The sequence below is a fragment of the Lissotriton vulgaris genome, chromosome 6 (genome assembly GCF_964263255.1).
Source record: "Lissotriton vulgaris chromosome 6, aLisVul1.2, whole genome shotgun sequence".
In the NCBI taxonomy this organism is placed as follows: domain Eukaryota; kingdom Metazoa; phylum Chordata; class Amphibia; order Caudata; family Salamandridae; genus Lissotriton; species Lissotriton vulgaris.
In genome coordinates, this window is record NC_141694.1 from 772,286,181 (window position 1) to 772,307,870 (window position 21,690).

Genomic DNA, 21,690 nt, shown 5'->3' on the forward strand with positions numbered 1-21,690 from the left:
GGTTGGGAGGCCCAGACAGCGACTCGTAACTCTCCTGTCACTCCCCCCCATTCGAACGGTACTAGGGCCATCTTACATAAACTCTCGGTGTTGTCAGCGGACAATACGGGGCATAGGACATTTGGAATGATCTGGTCCTCCCTGACTAGGTGACTGAGGATACCTGTTATGCTTGCCCCGGTGTCACGAAGAGCCTCCACCTGGTGGCTGTTCACCATCACCAGTTGTCGGTATTTCTTGGTATTATCTGGTAGGGGGGCCCCGGGGATCATCTCTCGGTCTCCTAGGGAGACTAGGGCCATGGCGGCAGGTTCCCACTCTTCGGTGTCCTCCATTTTCTCTCCTAGAGCTACGTTGGCTACCTGTCTGGTTGGGGGAGCTGTCGTGGAGGGTCGTGGGGCCAAGGGACACAGGGGGTCACTGGCGTAATGCCCGGTTTGTTGGCAGCGGTAACAGGAAATAGTGACCCGGTGCCCACGGTTGCCCGGGGGAGCGGGGTTGGCTGGTGAGGAGGCTGGTACGGTCTGGGTTTGGCCTCTGGGGGGACTACGCTGGGGTCCTGACAGGGAATCCCTCTGTCTACCTTGGTTCCCCCCACCCCTCTGGCGGGGAGATCCCTGATTGTTCCTGGGGGAGTCTCCTACGGGGCCTCGGGGGACCCGGGTGTTCACCCAGCGATCAGCCTCCACGGCCAGCTTCCTCGGGTCGGCAAGCTTGCTGTCGAGCAGATGCTGGCGGAGTTCCACAAAACAATTCACGGACAAATGTTCCCATAGCATGAGGTCAGTTAACTCTTCCATGGTGGTCACTTTGCTGCCCTTGACCCACCCGTCGAATGCTCTGCTAAAAAAGTTTACGTACTCCACCCAGGTAGTACCAGGAATCTTTTTGCAGTTCCGGAACCGCTGGCGGTACATTTCTGGAGTGAGGCCGTATCTCGTCAGGAGGGCCTCCTTCATGTGGCTGTAGGAAGTCTGCATAGAGGATGGTAGGTCGAGCAGGGTGTCTCTCCCCTCGCTCAGGAATCGACCCCACAACCCAGCTCCCCAATCCTTCTGCGGAACCCGGTGGGAGGTCATTGCGACTTCGTATGCCTTAAACCATTGCTGGATATCATCGTTCTTATAGTATTCCTTCACCACATCCTTGGGGATGTGCACCTTGGGTTCCATCGGGGGGACCGTTTCTCGGCTCGCCATGGTTCGGTTTTCTTCACTACGGGCCTTGAGCTCGATCTCCTTCAGGCTGCGCTCATGCTCCAGCTGGAGTCTCTTGTCTTCATGTTCCCGTTGGAGCTTTTTTCCCTCCAACTCTCCTTGTACTCGTAGTTGCTCTACCGCTAGTCTTTTGTCTGCTAGCTTCAGTTCACACTCAATTTTGAGCTTGGCCAATTCAAGTTCATGGTTGCGGTTTCTTTCTCTGTCCGCTAGTTCTCCGGGGGAGAGTTCCCTATCTGGATTGCTGCCCCTCACTGGAGTGATGCTGCCCCCTCTCGGATTGAGTTCGGGTCCGGTCAGCTGTTCGGTTCCTCCTCCTGATGGGGCAGGATTCTCTTAGGACTCGACCCAAGTTTGTAGGGCTTTCTGCATATCTTCCTTCGTATTCAGGCCTGTGGTAACGATTCCTCGTTCCTTGCAAAATTCTTTCAGTTCTCTGTGCGTGTAATTTTCTAACCGTTCCGGGAGGAACGTGGTACTGGCATCAGTTTCAGTGGAACTCTTGGTATTTTTTTCCGCCATCTTTGTTCGGTAGTGCGTCAGCCGCTTACTGTACAATGTCTAGATTATGGACTCGGATCCCGTCGCTTGCCACCAATGTTAGAAGGGCGATCTCAGGGGAGGGCAGATTTCACACCTGACCACCCTGGGACCCACCTCTCCTAGGAACACAGCCGAGCACTGGCGGGAGACCCTCAGGGTGAGGATCCCGAATCTAGAATCGTACGCGCTGCACTAGCACCACTCAACAGAGACACCAACGTATTCTTTATCTCTTCAAGTAAAAATGGATCTTTATGATCCGCAGTTTCTCAAGTACAGGCGAGCAAGGGCTCAAAGAGTCTTGGTAGGGGTAGGGTAGCGGGACAGTCTCAAAGGCAAAAGTATCCGGCACACAGCTCTCAATCCTCGAGCTGGGGGATACGGGGTGGTCTTGGGTCCAGCCGGACCAGAATAGTCTCTGAGCTGCGATCGAATCAGCAGGGCTCGAGCAAGAAGGTCGTCGTCTTACGGTTTCGGAGAGCCGCGATCAGATCAGCAGGGCTCAAGAGTTCTCAGGGTAGCAGGGGAGCCGTGACAGCGTCAGCAGGGCTCGGCGTTCTTCTTCGGTAGCAGTGGAGCCACGACAGCGTCAGCAGGGCTCAGATCTTCTTCGGTAGCAGTGGAGCCGCGACAGCGTCAGCAGGGCTCAGATAGTTCTCAGATTGTAGGAGAGCTGCGACGAAGTCAGCAGGGCTCGGTAGTCTCTTCGGTTGCAAAAGGAGCCGTGACAAGGTCAGCAGGGCTCTCGTAGTCCAGGATACAACTGCCTGATCGTTCCAGAGCCACCCTTGATATAGGACTCCCTTCCTTTGATGTCCGGAGTCCTCGCAGGCGGAGGTCTTAGCACCTGGGGGCTGGTTGTTTGGGGTTCCGCCTCGACGGCTCCTTTCATCCTTTCAAGTTGGGTCTGGAGGGATCCCAGACACTCAGCAGGCCCGGAGCCAGCCCTCAGGGAGGCCGGATGGGTGATCGAAACTCATCTCTCGAGGGGAGGTGGAAGGTGTGACCAAGCTACTCCTCCCTCTCTCGCTCACAGGGAGCGCTCTACCCCCTGGCTGGGGATGGCGCCGTCGGCCGAGGTCGGGCTGGGGCCGGGGCAGCCATCTTAGGTGCATGGGCCTCTGCTTTGGTTACCAGGAAAATGGGGGACGAGGACTGGAAGCCCAGTGTCGGGGATGTATGTCATGGCGGGAAGGGTCGGGTGGTTCAGGGTCTTGGGGAGCTGCCTGGGTCAGGGGTGACCACGCCACGAGGCCGGGTCCAACAAGAGATCACTGCATTGACTACTTTTTCAGACCCAAAAATCTATATAATTATTCAAAAATTAGATAGTTTAACTGAGGCTTTTCAAACACTTGATCAATATGTGAAAGAAGGTATGTGAACAATACAAGCTAAAGTTGAAGGTAGAACCAGCTCTTGTCTAGAACTTTTGACAATTTTCTCAGCAGCCCAAAAGCATAAGGACCCTCGTAAAGCAGACCCCCTTCTATTTCCCGCAGCACTAGCTGAATCTACCAACAATCATACAACGAAGGTCAGTCCAAAAAGAGGTATAACTACCTACCACCCTAACAATTAAGGTGCAGAAAATATCAGAGGGGGAGAGGGGCTTAGGTTAAGATCAGGTGGAGGGGACAGGAATAGGAATGAGAAGGGAAGTGAGAATGGAAGCGTTTGGGTGATCCCAGCGGCTACCAACCAAGCTAAAGAACCAAGGGAAAATGTTAATGAACATTTGAACTTTCTGCCAGCAGCTGCCCCTTATGTGGTAGTCTTGACGACCGTCTCCTCCCTCCCCAATACATAATGATAATGAGAATTGGATCTCACTGAGAAATAAGGCCCTAAACTGGTGAGGGGTGAGAACAGGCTTAACTGACCAGATATTTAGAGAGTTTAAGATGGTTAGGAGAATTACGTGGGTAGGGAGAGGAAATAAAACTCAGTGTGGTGATTCCATGGTAGTGAACTTTAGATGTCCTCAGCTGGTGGAAACAGTACTAAATAGCATTGGGGCCTTTGGCACCTATGTAAATGGCATTGAAGTACGTCCTCCTGGCTATTTCTATCAGCCCCTGAATCAAAGAAATACACAGTGGCAGCAAAGGTATGAACAGAGATCAACCTTTTTAAACTTTAGAATCCCAACCCACAACAGGTTTTAAAGCTTAACTATATTGGATGGCCTTGATTGACTTAAGGAGGGGGTCAACCTGACAGGAGATGACAAATTACAGATAAGCCTTGATGATGAAAACCTAGCGGACACAGACATCGTCACAAATTCTTTGACAATACATGAAGATATTGCATTGAGGAAACAAATAGCTCTGCAAGTAACTTACCATAAGGTTCAAATCACCACGACAGATACTCGCATAGAGAAAGTAGTTCAACTCACAACTGAATCCTTTGGCTGCACGTTCTGGAATGTGGCGGGTTTAAGTGGTAAAATACAATCCACGGAATGGGATGATTGTATAAGGAAATACCAAATTGTATGTCTGCAAGAGACATGGCTTACCGAGGTTATCCATATAAATGGGTTTAGGTCATACTTCACTAAAGCAATACCTTCGACTCATGGAAGGGCTAAGGGAGGTTTGTGTACCTATATAGTGAATACCCTAAAATTTACTAAAATTGACTTTATGACAAATGACCCATTCTATCGTGTAATAGTGTGTAGTGCAAAAGGGTATGCTAGTTTAGTGATAATTAATTTTTACAACAATGCCACTTTGAGAGTAATTAATGAAACACTACAGGAACTAAACAAGGATGTAGAGCACATCATTGAAGGTAAAAATAAAATGTTCACAGTCCTATGGGGGGGGGGGGTTAATAAATGACAGTGCAATGCACAGTCAGGACAAATCTGCGGAATGACCAATAAGGAAGAGACAGACCACTCACGCTTTGTACATAGCATATATGGTAATAAACTAAACAAATTAATATGTAAATTCAATTTGTCATTCGCAAATGAAATGTCAATACCCTACGCGCACCAAAAGAGAACTTATAATGGGCCCACTGATAACAGCATTATTGATCATGTTTTGCTGTCAAATCACTGTGCAGGTTCCTTTTTTAACTTTACTACACAAGAGATTGCACTAAATGATCACTTTCCATTGAGTCTTCAATTAGCAACTGCACCCTTTTTTAAACAAACTAATAATAGTAATGTAGTACCACAGGTAGAAGGGACTGAATTGGTAAGGCGCAAAGGCTACACCTTGAACTGGATTCAGATCATCCCAGACGATTTCCTTAAACAGTTAATAACCAATGATAAAGATGACTTCGACTTATGCCTAAATGAATATACATCCCCAAAGGATATCATCAGAGCTTTTTTGGCTATTGCAAAAGACATAAAACAGAGACTTTTTGCCCCTAGCGGGAAGACAAAAAAGAGAGAAAAAGGGTGGTTTGAGATGGTATGCACTAAAGCCCATAAAAGCTTGAAGGAGGCACTACATAAAACGCCTAGGTGCAATAGGGATGTCCAGCAGTGCAGATTAGAATATAAACAAGAAGTAAAGAGGAGAAAACTGTATTTGAGGGAATCAGCCTAGGAGTTTCTACAGGAGGCTACTGTGGGTAATGATGAGAGAATGTTTTGGAAAATAATCAATTCTACACCATGGAGCAAAGAGTGTCCCCTAAAATTGAGACCGCTATCCTGAAGGAAGAATGGATTGAGCATTTTGTCGGTACTTATTCTGTACTCAACAAAACAAAGCCACAAAACCAGGGACTAGTAATAAAAGAAAACAAAATCGTGTCCAAAATCCCTTCCATTATCTGATTCTCACAAAAATTAAATCAAGTGAGAACAGGAAAGCAGCAGGACCAGACTCAATCCTGGCTGATCTCTATACAAGGATAATACGAATTTGTGGGGACCCTTGAAGACCCGAGTAATAAGGGCTTCTTGCCTGGTAGGCTTCCTCCCGTCCTGGGGAAAGTCAATCATAGTACCGATTTATAAAAAAGGGATCGCCTAGACCCAGCGTGTTGCAGGCTGATCTCCCTGATCGACTCCCTAGCAACAGTAGCAGGAGGCACAATCCTGGAGAGACTACAGCATTGGGAAGAAAGTAACGAGAAATACACAGATCTGCAATATGGATTTAGACCTGGGTTTGGGCCATTTGAGCAGTCTTAATTTAAATATGCTCATTGAAAAATACGTAAGAATACAGAAGGGGAGTTTGTATTTAGCCTTTGTTGACCTTACGTCGGCATTTGATTGTGTAATACATGCTAGGCTGTGGGAAAAACTTAAATGAAACGGGGGTAGATGGACCTATCATCAACTGTTTAAGGGACTTATACACATGCTGCAGAGCCAGGGTAAGGTATGGGGCTGGAGTAGAACGCGCCAGGGCCTTCGACCTGCGTGAGGAGTGAGACAGGGGCGTGTCTTAGCCCCCTTCCTGTTCTCACTTTATATAAAGTATGAGGGAGGAGCTTGGGACTACTTCTAAAGATCTTCCACAAATAGGCACACGCCCAATCCCAGCCCTCCTCTACGCCGAGGATGTGGTATTAATGGCACACACCCCAATGGCCCTTCAGACGCTGTTCACTAACTTTGTCAAGTATATGAGCTATCTGAGACTCCAAGTTAACCAATCAAAAACCTTCATTATGAAGTGTGGAAGGAACAATGCAAAATGTAGATACTTAGAAATAAATGGAATAAAGATACATTTTACTAACACCTTTGCTTATCTTGGAGACCTATTAGACAGAGACGGGTCATGGAAGAAAGCAATTGAGAATAGAAATACCCTGTTTAGTAGGACGGACCTGTTGGGCCGTTAAATGCTTTGCAAGTAGACTTGGCATGAACCCACAGAAATGCTGAAGAAACTATATAAAGCTAAATGCACTGGTATAGCCCTTTATGGGGCGGGCATACAGGGTATAGGAGATGCGCTGAGATGCAAGTAACAGAAAACAAGTTTTTTAGATATCTCTTAGCCACTCCTAAAACACCTCAGCTTATGTATTCCACTCTGAGCTAAACGCACCCTTTCCTAACTAATTTAATCAAGCTGGAACCAATACTGTTGTGGCACAAAACATGGACTTCAGACTACACAGACCTCGACCGAGCGGTAATTACCAACTGCCTGAAATTAAGTGCATATAAGTCTATCCCATGGTTGATGTATGTCCAGCGGTTCCTTGGTGACATGGCCCATCCAGAATATTTTGATAAACCTAACTACTATTAGCAGAATGACATTGAAAACAGGGGTGGTGGCTCATCTGGTAAAGCTTAGCTGGACAAGCGAACTCCCAAAATCTTCTGTTTTACACAATCAAATAATATTAACCACTTTTAATAAGCAGCATTACAGTACACCTGTTTTAAACTCATGGCATAGGTTTGTTCTTACACGTCTAAGATTTGATATATTTCACAGATTATGTACCTTTCCCACAATGAAAGATTGGGCACTTGATCTGGTAAACTGTCTGTGCGAAGGAAGGCTGAGCCTGACCACCATGCATGTGGTCCTTTTGTGTAAATTGTATTTGAAATATAGAAAGCTGTATATTTTTCCATTTATAAGGCACCTACGTTTTAAACAATGTTGTCCTCCATATTTGTACTTAGAGTCGTTACCAACTCCAGAGATCTGTTGTAGTATGTCATCCTTCCTCTGGGCAGTTTTAGTTTGCGAGAAAGAAAATTACAACAGGCACAATATAGAGTATAATAATTGGGAATATATACCAACGAGCCATGGTCATTAAGGTAACTTGAAATAAGTTTACTTGGTGGGGAACACAAGGAACATTGTACAAATGCACTTTAACCATATTTATATAAATGTATAATGGAATTTTGGGTACTACTGGTCTTTTAGCAATTTGTCCTCATGCCTACAATTTCTTATATGTTCCAGATTTAATTAATTAGTCGTCTTTTTAATACCTAGCTTTTTATGAAGACATCATTTCTAACCCTTTTTTTAAATGTACTCAAATGAATTTGACGTTTGTTGTTTTTTATCTGTGTAAATGCTTTTATGATTGTTTTTATGGCTCTGAATAAAGTTATCTTTGATAATGAGAGCACTAAGAGGCCACCATACTGCAGGGTTAAAAGAGTTTAATTTCCCTACTAGTGTGATTTCCGTCTTGTCTGCATTACATGTAAGGTTGTCGACTTGCATCCAACGGATGACTTTTGTTAGGCATAACATAAAGTTGCACTCTGAGTCATTTGAATATTTGTTTAGGACTAAGATCAGCAGTGTATCATCAGCTTATGAAGTTGTATCGATGTCAAAGGATGATGTCATCGAGATGAGTAGAGCCATGTAGATGTTAAATAGTACAGGGCTAAGAGAAGAGCTCTGCGACACGCCTGAGGTGATGGGTTGTTCCATTGATATATAAGGTATCTGCAATTTCCAATAGTGATGACTCAGTCAAATATTTAGGATGGAAGCCCGACTGTCGGGGTGCAGAATATTAACTTCTTACAGAAAGTTTGTTAGCTGGTTATTAACCAGTTTTTCAGCAATCTTACCAAGGGTAGAAAGTAGAGAGATAGGATGACATTTGAGAGGGTAGAGGGAACTGCTACATGTGTCTTCTGAAATGGTTTGACTGCAGCAAGTTTCCAATCTGCAGGGACTTCTGGTGTGGCTAGTGAAGAGTTTATTATTTTTATTAATTACTGGATTTACAATGTCCACAATGGCATTGAGAACAATAGGGGGCAGGCATCAAAAGGGGAGCCAGATTCACATGCTAGAATTGTTTGTTGAGACTGATCGATGCTAATGCTATGGTAGGCTTGGAGGTAGTACTAAACTCTTTTTCAATGTTTCAATTGTTTTTCTTCAAAAAATTAAGAAATCTGAATACATAGGGTCTGAGGGGGGATATCTTTGTCAAGGGATTTTGGAAGTAGGAAGGATTTGGCAATTGGGCAATTGTAAAGATGGATTTTATATCTTGTTGGACATCTGTTATTTGCTTAGAAAAATAGTCTGTTTTAGCTGACTTGATTTGCGAGTGGTAGGTTTTAAGTGACACTCTAAACTGTTTTGTAAGCTCTTCTCCACCTCCGCTCTAACTGTTTACAGTGGGGATGGTAGTCTGCCAATGCCCGAGTGTACCAGGCAGCTGAGGCCTTGGGATTGTGTTTCTTTTCTATTTGAACTAGTGGTGCTAATTTGTCACCGACCTTGTAGATCCAGGACTTAAAATGCCGTACATCTTCGGTAGTATTCCTGATAGAGTGGGTATAGAAGATAATGCACTTTTACTCAAAACTGGGGTTGGTCATCTGCTGCGTCCATTTGCGAATCCTTAGGGGGGTGGATGCTAAGGAGGTAGGGGAAGGGCTAGCTGTAGGAGAAGTAATTTTAAATGGGATTAGCATATGATCCGTCCAGCCCTGAGAAGTAGAGTTGTAACTGTAAGGGTTGAGAGATTAGAGCAAACCGTCCGGTATATGTCGTGCACGGTGTGTGGGTGGTAGCACCAATTGATGACGCCTGAAGGTCTCCAAGTGCCTGCTTCACGGGTCCTTTCTACACTCAAGATAGAGTTTAAAGTCCCCCAAGAGGGTAAAATTAGAATACCAAAGAATTAGAAGGCCTATGGTATCCCCTAAAGAGCCTAGAAAGCCAAAACTGGGGCCAGAGGGACGATATATGAGCTCTCCTGCAATGGAGAGAGATCCATTAGGCTTGAAACAGAAACCAAGGCTTTTCACCCCTTTCAAATGTAGGACGTTGAAGTTAACACATTGGAATGAGTCTCGATAGATAATGACAAGTCCACCCCCACAAGTCTCTTTCCTTTCCTTTCCTGTCTGCAGATGATATATCCGAGGGGTGGATAGTAGGGAAGGTGTTGGATAGTAAATTAAACTATCCCCTATCCTAGAGCGCCCTCCAGCGAAAGTCGTTGTAACGACTTTCATTGTTAAAGCTGCGTCGTAACGGTACCGCGTTGTACCAGTTACGTTGTAAAGGATGTTTCCCATCTTTGCCACTTGCTAGATGGTATGCTGAAATCATCTTTACAACCTTCAAAGTTAATGAAGAATGCTTTTGAGTTTGTAGCCCATTCTGGTGCACTGTTTCATTTTGCGCTGGAACTAAGATGCAAATATGTCTAATTTTGTGCTTTGTGTGGCATCCAAGAATGAGTCATCCCAACTGGGGCATTTAATTGGTGGTTCTCAGTCCTAGAGGCCGTGAATGCTACATTATCCATGTGGTGACCATTTACAGAATTTTTGATTAGTGAGGATGCCAAAGGCAAGAAATGTAAGGATCTTTGGTTGCATATTGATAGTGAAGTGAAAAAAGTACATTCTACTGCATTCTTAGATGTTTACTGGAAAACATGGCTGCCATTGTGGACATAATCAAAAAACTAAAGTCTGAGAACACCCTTGTCTGCCAAGCGTTCAGTGTAATTGGTGAAGATGTGAAACATCTCCTTCAGAGTAGGCTGGGCGACACTTTCAATGACTTTGACACTGTAACATGTTTCAAGTTAGAATTCTTGCCACTTGGTAAGCAAAGAAATGTTGAGGAGCAATTTAGGAAATTTTATTTTACAATGCATGAGAAATGGCTTGCAGTGATGCATGTAAACGTCCATTTGCCAACCATGGCATTTGAAGTCAATGAAGCCTCACTGAGTTACTCTGCACAAGTTCTAGATCCCTTCCGTAAAATTGAATTTTCTCCAGACTTTGAAAAGTACTGCCTCATTTTTGACTGCTTCAATAACTGAGGGCACATGCACCCAGTTTAATGCATATGTTGCAGAGCCTGTCCCAGAGAATTGCAATCTTCAGGTGCACCAGAATTGGCATGGAAAGCTATGTCAGTTGCAAGAGTTGGCAAATTGTGTACTGGCTGTTTTAGCTTTGCCCATCTAAAGTGGCAATGCTGAGAGGGCCTTTTCACAGATAAACGTTTACATGGGAAGGCAAGAGTGAGCGTGCATGATCAAAGACACACTAAGAAATATTGTATGGTGTACTACAGTAAGTTTGATTTGTAAAAATATATTTGGACCTAATTTACTCTGTATGCACATTTTCTATACACATGCACAGTCAGTGCAGAAAGCAAGCAATACCGAAAGACATTCCATAAACACCAGAAAAACACTATTTCTGTTGTTTTTAATGGTACAAAAATGTTTAACCACTGAAAACCACTTTTGTTTTAAGGTATTGAAAACACTGAAAAAACCCCACCAGAATTGACCAAAAATAGAAACTGAAAACAGGAAAGCCTACACATATCAGATTAATTCCCCCACAGGTTAAAATGATACATTTGAAGGTAAGAAAGATTTGTTCAAGCAGCGTGAACTTATCTCACCCACTTTGCGTCCACAGTGGCCGGCACATTAAATACTGGTGCCACCCAACCACTAGAGCACAGAACATTCAAAGATGGCTAATCTAAAACAAGCGCCCGGCCTCCCGGAATAGGAATAAAGTAAAAGTGCGACGTGCACGTTTTTTAGTTAAAAGTGGACTAATCATGAGATATTCAAAAACAATCTTTTGAAAGCACACATCAAAATAATTCTCCCCAATGATCAAATTCCTTCCCCCACAGGTTAAAAAGAAATGATTGAATGTAAAAACGATTAGTTGAAGCAGCGTGAATTTATCTCATCCCCTCTAGCCAGGGGCTTCCATAATAATACCCAAAGGCCTGTGTCACTCGAGTTTTTTTTAGACACTTACTTAGATGTGTAAAGCGTGGACCACACACAACAGCATACACAGGTCAGATTGTTTGTGCAAGGATTTGGGTTCATCTATAACCATGAAACATTATATGAATGAACAAGAAGGCCTCTATTCCTTTCACGGAGGTAAAAGAACTGGTCAAATTAGGATTGGAAATACTTAACATACTGTCACCACTGCTCTGCACACATGAATTTGTGACAAGGACAGTAGTCCTCAGTCATTATAGAGCGCATGCTTGATACACCCCTTCATATTCAGGAGTCTTGTCAAAGAGCAAACTTAGGCTTTCGGGCATAAGAAGAGATATTAGCATGCCAAAAAAGGGATGCCAGATACATGCAGTTTGGCACTAGGCGGAGGAGCAACAACACCATGCAATACAGGGGGAATTCCTGTGTCAACAATACCAGTAGTGACTCTAAGTAGATGCAAAGGTAGATGTTGGAAATGGCCCTTGCTGAAAGGTCACTCCCAAATGTTTGCCTTCCTCCTCCTTTTTTTCTGACCTTGATTTTGTTGGCTTTAGGAATCTGGGCACTTTACCAGTGCTAACCTATGCTAATATGCATGTGCTCTTTACTTAGAATATGGTACCTTTGGTTTAACCACAATTGGCATATTTTATTTACCTATAAGTTCCTAGTAAAGTACACTACACTTGCCCTGTAATTCAAATGCTACTAGTGGACTTGCAGCACTGCTTGTGCCATCCTTTTAAATAGCCTTTAAACATGTTTTGGGCCTGCCACTGCAGAGCCTGGGTGTACAGTTTTAAACTGCCATTTTAAGCTGGCAAGTTAACCTACTTGCCAGGCCAAAACCTTCCTTGTGTTACGTATAGGTCACCCTTGAATCAGGCCCTGGACAGTGTATTTAAAAAGTAGGACATTTACTTTCAAGTTTTACTCTTAAATTTGTTGCGGACTACTGCAAGGCCTTTTTCCTTCCATAGGATGATAACATTGGGATTGCCTTATTACAATTTATAAGTACAATTGCTGATTGGAAAAAGATGGGACCCCCAAACTTGGTGTATCTAGAATCCCAATGCAGAAACACACCTTATGATGAAATTTGTTTATAAATTATAATTCTGAAAATGCCACTTCTAGAAAGTTGGAATTTTCTTACTATACCCATTTGGTGCCTTCAACCTACCTCTAAAATATACGTCTGGGGTGGGTGATAGCTGGCTTCCTGCATTCTCATTAGATAGACACACACAGAGGAAGTGTAGGTGTGACTAAGTGAGTATCTGCATACTGATGGGTTATCCCGAGCAGGATGGGAGGGAGGAGCTGACAAATCTGAAAGGGTTATGCCCAGTCCCCAAGGGCTGCATACCCCCTGTAGTGAGTCTGGAGTCAGGGCAGGAAAGGCAGGGTCCTGTGCACTTCAAAGGCATCTCTTTGAAATCTCCCTACTTCAAATGCCCCACTTAGTACATATACTGGACCTCTGACACCACCAAGTCAGAACACTTCTGAAACTGTCTACCATGAAGTAGGACTATTATGTTGCCAGGAGGGATTGCTGCTTTGCTGAACTGCTTTGCTGTGTTGGCTAGCTTTCTGCTGCTTCTTTCCAGGGAGTGAGAAGGACTGGACCTGCTTCTCTACATCCCAAAGCCAAAGTATTGCCAAGAGCTTGTTGGCTTGCCGCTTGTTTCAGAAGTCTCAAGGAGATCAAATACTTCCCCCTGCAACCTGCAACAAGCAGGGCCTCTGGATGTCCTGGGCCCTTGGAAGTAAGTTTTCAGTGCTGTATCCCATAAAATCCACACATTGAGGGTGTTGCATCAATCGGAACTGGCGCATTTCGTTCTACACCGATGCTTCGCCAGTGCATGAGCTGCAGACATTGCATCACTGATGGTGCAATGTATCGTCCCCTGTTTCATGCTCTTCTCCGACTCTGTGTGGCTCGGCACCAGCGCATTGCTTTGTGATGCATGCATCACCGACAGGCCAGTTGGTTGATGATGATGCATTGCCCCAATGTTCTTCGCATCTTGACTGTCAATGCACTTTTGACGCTACGCTGCTAGGAACCAATGCCTCACCTTCCCCGAAAGAATCCACATTGGCATCTCTGCTGCTTCCTGCATTGTCTTCCGCATCGACACATCCAAGGTACTGTTTCAGCAGGCCATTGCTGGTCCCTGTATTCGACTCACACTCTATCGCAGTTGGTCTGAACATTTGGATTTGGACCAGACAAGCGTGACCAGATAGCTTCAGTAGGCACTATTTGTTCCCAAGCACTACAAACTTTTGTTGTTTTGGTCTTGTTTTACTCATACAAATATTGGTTATTTTTCTAAACCAGTATGGAGTCCTTTAGTGGTGTTTTCACTGTGTTACTGGGTGTTATGTGCACAAATACTTTATACATTGCCTCTGTGCCAATCTAGCACAGGTTAATATACAGTGTGTTACTGACTTACCTTGACTAGAATTGCAATTCCTGCTTGGACAGGGTGCATACCTTTACAACCAGAAACCCAATTTCTAACAGTAGAGATATAGGAATCATCTCTTAGTGTGTGAGCCACATATTACTCTCTATTCTTTCCTACACGTGATAGCAGTCATCCATTAAAGATAAAATGTAATGGTCTTGTAGAATTTTTAGAATTCTTCATATCCCTATGTGAGGGGCTGAAGGGTAATATTGAACCGGCAGCATTCTACACCCTGGTGTAATGTATGGCAGCAGAGGGTTGCATTTTTTGTAATCTAATGTTGCAAGCATTTTGATGTTGTGAATATGTTATGAGAAATGTGTCATTCTTATGTCTTGGAGGCTGCACCTAGCAGTGTGATGGAAGAGAAGGTGTGACCAAACCCAATGGGTGGGGGTGCTGTCTGTGTGTGCCTACAATCAAAAATAAGAAAAGTAGTTAGCGAAGAAGACCCGGTAATCCACATGACAAAATATGCAAGGCAGAGATGCTGACAAATTAGTCAAATGGATTTGTGAGTTGCTAACATAACCAATAACCATGCACCATTTGTTAAAGGCAGAAGTACTGACTATTGCTGTACAATAACACCTTGCGAACAACTAAATTAAGTGTATGAAAAATCAAGTTCGGCTTCTTGAGCTGTAATTAGAAAATCAAGTTAGTCAGCTTTACCTGCTGATTTCAGAGGTCCAGTTGCAGTACACAACCTTAATGCTGCCTCAAAAATACAGTCAGCCACAGATATCATAAAAAATATTGTGGTGACAGGAATACTATGTTTTTTATTATAGTTTTATAGAACATTGATTTTTGTGAAATTTTCTAATGTTTTATGATTTTGTGTGCTTAAGTGATTAGTGTGTTTGTTTTAGTTATTTGTGAATTTTCTAATAGTTATCTTATGGTTTTGGTAATATTTCTGAAGTGTTAATTCTGAGTTTATTATTATTATTTGTAATTATTAGCGGGGTGTTGGGGTTGTAAGGCAGTAGGGTGGGTAGCTATTTTAGTACATAGTACAATATCTATACATTTTTTACAATTTTAAAAATGTAACTGGTTGAACAGATTAATATTAATGTAGATTGTGCAAATGTTGCATTATTAAAGTTTATATTAATACAAAATATATACTACAACGGGACCTAACTGGGCTACACTGAACCTCTTCCACCACTCTGGGTTGGAAGATACCTGAACCACTCCTCTTAGGATAACTCCCCAATGCCTCTCCAGACCCTCTGGAATCACCCAAAAGGTCTGCCTCTAATGCGAGCTCCCTGGGGTCAGAGAACTCACTCTTCAACAGGTGTTGGCATAGCTCTGGGAAACAGGGACTTATAATATGCTCTACCACAACTGGATTACACAGCCCCCTCCAAGGGTTAACCAAACTGTCCTTCACCTCTCCATCCAGTGCCTCGCACACGTACTCCACACCACTCTCCTGAACTGGCAAGACAGTATCTGTCTGTCTCTGTCACTCAACCCACACTCTTCTGGGCGGTCTTCACACTTGCACGCCAGGTCTTCAACCATGGGGGAACCCCTCTCCCTGAACCTCTCATCTAGAGTCAGTAGAGTGTCCCTCCCACCACTAGGACCATGAACCCCTGTGTCAGTTTCCCTATTCTCCTCAGGGACACCGTGCACCACTGGAGCTACCTCATGTCCTAGAAACTCCTGGTGTATGTTAACCCCCTCCTACAAGTCAGTCGCCACATCTCTGGATGTGTGTACTACTCCCTCAGCACTAGATAACTCAATTTAACCGCCACCATCTGAGATGGATTCCACCTCCCATTCAGCAAAGCTCACACTCTGAGCTACACACATTTCTTTATACTGGGCTGAGACACTTATGGCCTCAAGCCTCTCGAGCTCTAACTGAAGCTCTCTCATTCTCAACATATGCTCCAACTGTATTTTCTTTTCCTCTAGGGTTAATCCCCAATTGTTTAACTCCAGTTGCCCACCCAATCTAAACTTGGCAAGCTCCATCTTGTGCATCCTGTTTTCCTTCCTTTCTGCCAGCTCCTCTTGTGACAGGCTTTAGGCAGACACTGCTACCTGCTGGGGAGGGTACTTTCCTCTCCTCTGGACCCAATGGCCCCTCTAGCTGCCCATCTGCATTATCAGTCCCTTCCTCAGGGGTATTCCTTGCTTCGACCCAGGCCCTCAGTGCCTTTTGGTACTCCTCCTTCTTGGAGAGACCGGTCATTGAAACTTTGAATCTTCTGCAGAAATGCCTAAGTAGTCTTAATTGTAGCATTCTAGTCTCTTCCCAATCAACAGATGCTATGGACGCTGATTTACTCATGGTGGCTAAACTTGGCAGTTCTTGGCAAAAATAGAAAATCCCACGAAAAAACAATCTACCAAAAGTATGTGGTCGTGTTTTGGTCTGCACTCACTAGTAGTGTTCACCATATGAGTCATAAATGCAAGTCCAGAATCCTCACCGCTGACTACCAATGTTAGATTTGGGGGTCTCTAGTTAGCAGAGGTAGGTACCTTTGACCAAATAGGAACCCTTGTGCCTAGTCAGGGTATGGGGGTACACTCCTAAAATAACCCCTGCTTACCCCCTTGGTAGCTTGGCATGAGCAGACAGGCTTATCTCAGAGGCAGTGTGTAAAGCATTTGTGAACAAATACAGTAACCCGGTGACAACACTACAGGTGAACACCACACAAGTTGTATATTAAAAATAAGTATCTTTTATATAGATTTAACACAAGACCACTAACAACAAAAATCCACAATATTGTACTTAAAATGGTAGAATTAGCTTAGTTCTCTTTAGATCTTAAAATGCGACACTTTAAGTCAATGTACCTTAAGAAGCGTAACGCAATACAACAAAAGTGTTGCAGGGAAAGTGATGCGTTGGTTCCTTACACGCAAGAACGGTGATGCGTTGGTTCCCTACTGCAGCCGAGGGGACGGTGATACGTCAGTTCTTCTCTGCGAGGGGAGGTGATGCGTCACTTTCTTACTTCGCTTCCGTGGCGATGCGGCCCGCAACTCCATGATGCGATGAAGATCTGGTGCCCAGAAATAAAGATGTCGTCTTGTCTTGGTGCGACACGATGCAGACCGCAACAGGCCCTGCCACACGCTTAACGGTGATGCGGCGGCGTCTGCTGTGACATCGATCCTCTTCTCCGGCGATGCGAGGCGCTTTCGCCTTGTGAAGTGACAGCGGCAGTTCAGCGTCACGCTTCTTGCTCATGAGTGGCTCTTCCAGCTCCTTGCGACATACAGTTCCTCAGAAAGTCCAACACAACTGCAGGCACTTTCAAAGAACTTTTGGAGAGCTGGTGGGTGAAGTCTGTTGTCCCAGAGACTTCAGCAGGAGGCAAGCTCTTTTCTCAAGCCCTTGGAGATACTTCACAAGTTGATGAAAGTACACACAAAGTTCCTCTCTCTTTCCTTGGCAGTCAGGCAACCACTGCAGGCCAATTCCCCAAGCAGCACTTCAGCTTAGGAATAGTCTCTCCTCAGTCTCTCTGGTTCCTCTCCTCAGCAAAGATTTCTTCTTGTTTCCCAAAAGTGATCTAAAGTTCTGGTGTTTGGGTCCCCTCTTTTATACACAGTTTCTCTTTGTTCTCTGAAGGCAGAAAGGCTTTTGCCTAGTCCAAACCAGTTCTAGTCAGTCCTGGAGCACTCTGTTTACATGACTACTTCTTTCCTTTCACAGTGCAGGGCAGAGACATCAGACACACCACGGGGGTGGAGCCGGCATTGTGGAGGGAAGGCACAGCCTTATTCAGTTTCCAGGTGCAAATCCTCCCACCCATCTGCATGTAGATCTCTCTATTCGGTCCTGTGCTGACTCACCCTGTCTCCTGGAATTCCCCAGCCCCTGTCACTCAAACTCCAGACAAGAAATATACAACCTAGCAGAGGCAGGCTTGGATAGTTAGACAAGAAAATACCTACTTTCTAAAAATGGTATTTTCAAACACAGAATGTAAAACTAACTTCACTAAAAGAGGCATTTTATAATTCTGAATTCAAGCATACTAAACTGAAATTTGTACCTAGTTCCCTGAGTCAGTTAGGATTATAAGATGTAATAATCAAACTGCCCATTCTGGCCTATGGGGAACAAGTAGCCTTGCAATAGTGAAAAACGAAAATGGCTGTAATTCACTATTAGGACATGCCACACACATCAGGGCTTGTCCTACCTTTTACCTACAATGCACCCTCCCCTTGGGCCTACCATAGGGGTGACTAAAAGGTAGAAAAGGGAAGGTTTAGCGACTGGCAAGTGGGTGCACTTGCCCAGTCAACATGGCAATACCAGACTGCACACCGGCTCTTCAATGGCAGACATGAGACACATTTTTACAGGCTGCTTCGGTGGGTGGCACAACCAGTGCTGCAAGCCCACCAGCAGCATTTGATTTACAAGCCCTGGGCAGACTCCATGCACTGTACTAGGGTCTGACAAGTAAACCAAACCAGTGAATCAGGGAGACACTAATCCATACACCAATTTACAATAGCGAGCAAATGCACTTTAGCACTGAACTGCAGTGGTAAAGTGCCCAGAGCCATAAAACCAACAAAAACAGGCCAGACAAAATACAGGGGGAAGGCAAAAAGTTCAGGGAGGACCCTGCCAAAAGGGCCAAGTCCAAAACCCAGCATATATAGCTTTGAGTAAAGCGTGGCTGGCCCCAATCTGTAGATTGCTGTCCATTAGAACATGTAGTAGCGCAATGAGGATATTGCGAAATGATACTCTTCCTTGTATTGCAATAGCTGTAGCTAAGTATCTGAGCTGGATGTGGGCTATAAGATCAAGATCTTTCCCCGCCAATTGATCTATGGATGTCTGGTATTTACGTCTGATTTTTTTTTTCGTACCAAAGTGTATTTCTAACTACTTATAGTATTTTTAAACAGAGATCAGCTCTTCTCGTATTAACTAGGACAATCCATCATTGTATCTAATGTATCACTATAGCTGTTTAATTAGATTTTAACTGTGTTTATGTTTGTTGTATATTTATTAATAATTTTATAGTATTTTTATAACAACTGTCCTGAAATTTTATGATCAAAAATGCATTTCTCATTAGATGTAATCGCTTTTATGACATTCATCTGTCGAATAAAGCTTTTTGGATTGGATTGGCACAGATTAGAAGATAGGGTCATATAGTGTAGTGGCATACAGTACAGTTGCATAGAGTGCAGTGGTGTATAGTGCAGCGACAGAGTGCAGTGGTGTAGAGTGCAGTGGCATATATTGAAATGTCATAAGGTGCAGTGACATAGATTGCAGGGCATGCAGTGAAGTGGCGTACAGTGCAGGGGCGCCCATTGCAGTGCCACAGATTACAAAGGTGTATAGTGCAGTGGTGTAGAGTACGGGGACACAGAGTGCAGTAGCATAGAGTGAAGTGGCATGGAATAAAATAAAAAGGCAGCCTTATTGTTTAGAGCAAACTTGTTGTAGGTTTTGATCTGAGATGTAGCTTCATAGTATGTTTTTAAACTATAGTAAAACAAGAGGCAGTGCAACATATATATTTTTTAATGTTTTCGAAGGACAGATGTACTCCCTCGCATGTAGCGTGGTACTTAAACTTTTTTTTTTAAATGAAGGGATACAAATAAAGGGCTGCGCTATATTGGACATTACATTATTATACGCCACTTCACTGTAGTGGCATAGAGTGCATTGGTATACAGTGCAGTGCCGTACAGTGCAATGGAGTACAGTAGAGTGTTGTAGTTTGCTATATAACTCGCCCCTCTACTTGCATGCAATTTTTGTAAAAAATATTTGCTTAGTACTGGGGTACTTTTGAGGGAATACTGTGGTACTTCGAATTCTTCAATATAATACATAAAGCAATTTAAACAATTTTAAACATCGTACTCATTATTCTAAACTGCTTCAAGTCTTATTAAAGCTTAAATAATCTAATAAGCTATATCTCACATTTAAACCCTCAACGCAGTCAAAGTGTGATCTAAACATTATGGCCATTTTTTGGGGGTTAATCTTTTATTAGCCATCAATATAGTGTGCTGGCATTTTTTTCATTGCTATGTACCTCGGTATACCGCAAACGGAATGCAGTATACCACGGCCAAGTCTTATGACTATATAACTGCTGAACAGAATTTTTTGTCTTTGCACCCCCATTACTAATCACCACAAAACCTTGAACCATTAGCCAATATAGAAAAAAAAGGAATAGGTCTGCAAAGTTTTGTGGAGATTCATCAAACTGTAACAAAGCCATTAGCAAGCAAAATTCAGAGGAATTCCTATCTCTAGGAATCCTAACTACAACCACCACATTTTTGTGGGAAATAGATTATTTTAGTTTTTAATAAGTTTGGTGTGATTTGATGAATGTTCACAAAACATTCCAAAGAATACTCTCATCTACCTCAGCTTCTTCCTGGAAATTGGGGGACAAACTGTCAAGTTGGACCTGAAAAAAGGTGAGGGGGTCCAAAAATGGGTTTTCCTCATGCAGTTTTCTATGGAAACCTGACACAGCCACAGCCAAAAACGGCTGAACGGAAGTGCACCAGATTTCGCAGAAAGCTAGATCTGGATTCAGAAAATGTGCTTTTTGTGATTTGGTGTAAATTCTTTCAGTACGGGCAGGATTTCTGTCACTGCCAAGCTTTGAATCAGGCCCAACTGAAAAAAAACTTCAGAAATTCAATGAGCAAATCAAATTGTAAAGGAATAATATAGTTAGGTGACAATGTCAGTTAAAACAAATTACAAGGTATTTTGTTTGCCTTGTACCAAGCAAGGCGACACAGGGTGATGCAAAACCTAAAATGAGATTTACCAAACTACATAAGGCCCCCTTATAAGGCCATGCATGGCTTGGGAAACCTGGAGTAACGCAAGACGCTGCCTTGCATTATTCTGGCCTTGGAAGGCGATCCTTTGGTGCAGCATGGTTGTTCCCATGCTTCCACCCATGGATTTTGGTGCATTCCAGATTTACCAAGACATGTGAACTTGGGAATGAGTCAAAATGCTACGCCTCCCAGGGGAGGCGCATCGAGAAGAAATATCGTAATTTCTCCTCATTGTTTCCTCTTTAAATAGAAAGAGGAAAATGCTTTTGAGGATTGCTTTTGTGCAGGAAGGTGTCTGTACACAAAAAGCAATCCTGCCTACAATGAAGGCGCCCTTGCACCATGGTGCAAGGGATCCTGCCTGCATTGACGGAGGCAGCACGTAGTGCACCAGGGCAAGGACTGGACAGGAATACTCAACATAATGATAACTATGGCAGATTCCCGCCCTCTCCCTTCCATGCAGCGCAGCAAGATATATTGCTGAATTGCATTAAAGTATGATAAATCTGCCCATAATGTTTTAAACTGACAAAAAAAACTGAAGTTCACCAGTTATCTCAAGTAGCTATAACTCATGCCTTAGAGTTACTATAATGAATGCCCTTGCCATGCACTGCTTGTTCCCTCGCATATTACATCACTCATGACATGATCAATGACATTATAACATTCCTAATGACGTGAATTGATCTTTGATTTTTCAGTGAGTCAGTCAGTCAGTCAGTCAGTCAGTCAGTCTGTCTGTCTGTTTGTCTGTCTGTCTGTCTGTCTGTCTGTCTGTCTGTCTATTGGATTCATAAAGGGACTTGTGAGTCATAAAGTTACGA

General features: G+C 43.8%; 1 protein-coding gene across 4 annotated transcripts in view; it reads right to left on the reverse strand.

The window, feature by feature from the left end:
- The window catches only part of LOC147707961 (amine sulfotransferase-like), a 571,190-nt gene that overhangs the window by 417,160 nt on the left and 132,340 nt on the right, over window positions 1-21,690 (reverse strand). The window lies entirely within an intron of this gene.